This window comes from Cyprinus carpio, chromosome A7, assembly GCF_018340385.1.
Source record: "Cyprinus carpio isolate SPL01 chromosome A7, ASM1834038v1, whole genome shotgun sequence".
Taxonomy (NCBI): domain Eukaryota; kingdom Metazoa; phylum Chordata; class Actinopteri; order Cypriniformes; family Cyprinidae; genus Cyprinus; species Cyprinus carpio.
In genome coordinates this window covers 28,733,677-28,737,478 of record NC_056578.1, presented here as the reverse complement: position 1 = coordinate 28,737,478, position 3,802 = coordinate 28,733,677, and the positions used below count along the sequence as shown (strand labels likewise).

The 3,802-nt window shown below is 49.7% G+C and overlaps 1 long non-coding RNA gene across 1 annotated transcript; it reads left to right on the top strand.

Annotated features, from left to right (window-relative positions):
* Positions 1–2,282: 2,282 nt before the first annotated feature.
* On the top strand, positions 2,283–3,175 carry LOC122145467. The gene is made up of 3 exons (XR_006160350.1): positions 2,283–2,371; positions 2,869–2,934; positions 3,025–3,175. It is a non-coding gene; the product is annotated as an uncharacterized LOC122145467 (long non-coding RNA).
* Positions 3,176–3,802: the final 627 nt, after the last annotated feature.

Sequence of the window (3,802 nt, the reverse complement as noted above, 5' to 3'; positions counted from 1 at the left end):
GCGACGAGATCTGCCAGGTCGTAGTGCCTGAAGACCAGGTACAGGCACTACTCGTGGCATATCACAATCAGTTGGGGCACCAGGGACAGGAGAAGACGGTGTCTTTGCTACGCAGACATTTCTACTGGCCTGGTCTGGAGGCTTCGGTGGGTGCCTTTATTCAAGCATGTCCCCGTTGTATGTTGTATAAGGCACGGAGAGAGCCTAAGGCCCCGTTGGTTCCGATAAAGGCTAGAGCCCCCTTGCACATTGTGGCTATGGACTTCCTGACCCTGGGCAGGCCTGCGGATCGGTATCAAAATATTCTGGTAGTCACAGACCTGTTTACGAAGTACTCTTGGGCTATCCCTACACTGGATCAAACTGCAAACACTACAGCGATGGCACTGTGGAGGACTGTCTTTCAGCCCTTTGGGTGTCCGGAATTTCTACACTCCGACCAAGGGCCCAACTTTGAGTCGCGAGTAGTGAAGGAGCTGTGCAACTTGTACGGATGCACCAAGACCCATACTACGTCCTACCACCACCAAGGAAATGGAGGGTGTGAAAGGTTCAATCAGACTCTGTTGGGTCTACTGGGTACTCTGGACCAGGAGCGACAAGGAGATTGGGTGAGTGCTTTACCTGCTTTGACCCAGGCATATAATAACAGTGTGCACAGTACTACGGGGTACGCCCCGACTTTCCTCATGTTTGGCAGGCATGTGAGGCTGCCGGTGGATCTGATGCTGGGGGCACCGACGAGGGGAGAGGAGGTGAGCTTAACGGAGTGGGTGGACCGTCACCACCAACATCTGCAGTTTGCATATGGGCAAGTGACTAAGCGGATACAGGTGGCTGCAGATAAAAGTTAAGAGGATATATGATCGTACTGCCAGGGAAGCTCCTCTACTCCCTGGAGAACGAGTCCTGGTGCGGGATAACCGGCGACAGGGCAAAGGCAAGTTGAGTGACCGATGGGAAGCCGCCCCCTTTGTGGTAGTAGTACAGCAGCGGCCGGGCCAACCAGTCTATACTATTCGGCCCGAGGGGAAGGCAGGACCAGAGCGTACAGTCCATCGGAACATGATTCGACCTTGCCCAAATTATCCCAGACCCAGGGAGGAGACTCCGAGGCAGCCTGTGCCTGTGGCACCATGGGTGAGTGGATGGGCTGTAGTCCCAAGAGAAGGGGCGAATGTGCCTGCCCGGGTTGATCCTGTGTCCCCGCCCCGTCGGTCCCAACGAGAGAACCGGGGACGTCCCCCTGCGAGGTACGGGGACTGGACAGGAGAAGGACGTTCTAGGGACTAGAACGGATTGGCGGGGGAGGATGTCACGAAGTGACTTTGAGGGCGGAACCAAAATGAGAGGAGAAGTTCCGCCCGGACCGGAAATGTGTAAGCCCTTGTCACTTCCGGAAACCCCGAACGCCTCAAATCAAGGGAAATCTGCAGCAGCTGTGTCCAATGATGTGGCGATTGCAGACGGGGCAGTTCATGGGTATAAAAGAGGGCATCGAGGATACAGGAGGGTGTGTTTTTTTTTTGGCCTCCCAAGGAACGCCACGAGTGAGACGGAGTGTTTTGGGCGCTGGAGTAGGGCGAAGCAGATGAGAGTAATTGTGGAGTCGCTAAGCGAATTGGAGGATTTGAAAACGGCCACTGGAACAGGTTTGCCAAAGTGAAGTTTATGGAGAGAAGTCGTACTCACTCGTGTCTGTTGTACGAAGGTGCCGTAGAGAAATAGTGACATTGTGGAACAACGAAGACCTTTCTGGGCGTTTGCACGAAGCTGGGGAGAGAAAGAGAGAGCGGGAGGAGACCAGTATTACGAAGACTGTGAGTACATTGGATTGCTTAGATTGTTGTGTATATCTGGATGAGAAAGAGAGCGGGAGAGGACCAGTATCACGAAGATTGTGAGTACATTGGATTGTTTACATGTTCCTTGCTCATACTTGGATGTGGATAACCAATACCTGTTGGAGTGATTAACAGCTTGTTGAGCGGCCCCATCGTTGGAGGACGAGACGAGTGGGTGAGCCGAAGTAGAGCGTGGGTGAATGGATGTTATTTGGCTGTGGCCACACCGTAAAGTTTGGAACACTTACCGTGACAGCGACTGCAAATTCCTCCAGGACGAAATCCGACCGGGTGTGGAGTACCGACCTTAAAAAATCACTGAAGTGTGTGTAGTGCAGTGGGTGAGTCTGTCTTTGACGTGTGTGCACTAAAGCTTTGCAGTGCTGTGCCGTGTCCCTGTTGTCTGTACTTGCCCTCCAGGCCGAGAAGACAAGGTTCCTGTTGGAAAGAACGTAGGCTGCCGTGGCGGTGCCCACCTATTCCACCTACGCCCGCCTATAACTCCGTTCTCTGGACCCAGCTTGAAGGTGAAGTGCGAAAGCAAACACAAGGTATTGTGCGGATATTGTGGGAAAAGCTATTGTCCTTGAATACGCTTTGTGAAGCCCAGTGTGAAGATACAGTCACTTGTTGAGTACTTACCTGTCTGTACGAGCTAAAAGCTATTGTCCTTGAATACGCCCTGTAAAGCCCAGCGTGAAGATACAGTCACTTGTTGAATACTTGCCTGTCTGTACGAGCTAAAAGCTATTGTCCTTGAATACGCCCTGTAAAGCCCAGCGTGAAGATACAGTCACTTGTTGAATACTTACCTGTCTGTACGAGCTAAAAGCTATTGTCCTTGAATACGCCCTGTAAAGCCCAGCGTGAAGATACAGTCACTTGTTGAATACTTACCTGTCTGTACGAGCTAAAAGCTATTGTCCTTGAATACGCCCTGTAAAGCCCAGCGTGAAGAGTACAGTCACTTGTTGAATACTTACCTTGCTCCATCCTTACCGTTGTTACTTACCTGTGCCCTCAGGGATTTGTGTGTCGCCTTATACTTACCTAGGAGGTCAATGGGAGTGGAGGAGCTGTCCAGACGCTGGTGAAGTGCAACCCAAAGAGCAAAGAAGCTAGGAACAAGGCATTCTTCTCCGCTTTATCTATTACTCATTGTGTGTTCTGTTGCCTTCAGGAGAAGAGAAGGGCGCCACGGGAAATCAAGCCGCTAAGGAAGGACTTAGGATTAGTCAGGAGACTGGTAGAAGTTCTGGGAAAGGACGAAAGAGCCCTTTGCCCCCCCCTCCCCTTGTGATTACTTACCAAAGACCTCCAGAGTTCTCAGGCTCAGTGCCCTCCTGCCAAGAGACGAAGATCAATTTTAGATTCCCCTTTTCTCCTTTCCTAGATTACCTTTTTAAATAATTTAAATAAAGTTGTTTTAAATTACCCTTAACTTATCTTGTGTGTCTGGTCCTTGGGGTGATCTTGGGACCTCCTCGAGGTGGAAGTCGGGAAGGGGCGTGACTCGCAACACCTGTGGTCCGCTCCGACCTGTGACATCAGTATCTTTTTGCTGAGGCAATTAAAACCCAAATGGTACCTCAGCCAAATTTTAATGGAGACTAATTTGAGTTGGGTTTTCAGACTGTAATTCCAGTTTATTATCATTTACTCGACACAATCAGTACCTCAAAACAACAACAACAAAATAAGATTGTGCTTTAAATGATTTTTTACCAGGGACATGCTCATTGGGACGGCTGCTAATTTACCTAAGTATCTTTGGTTATTTCTAAACAAGGACATTTCATGATCCTGCTTTTGTATTTATTATGGTTCTCCCAGTTGGCAAAAAGGTTGGATCTAATTGATCTCATTGGAGCACAAGGTCCTGCCTCCTCTTTGTTGTAAAAAGCAGAGGAAAAAGCATTAAGGCTTACAAGCTTTTATAGGATTAAGCATCATACGCT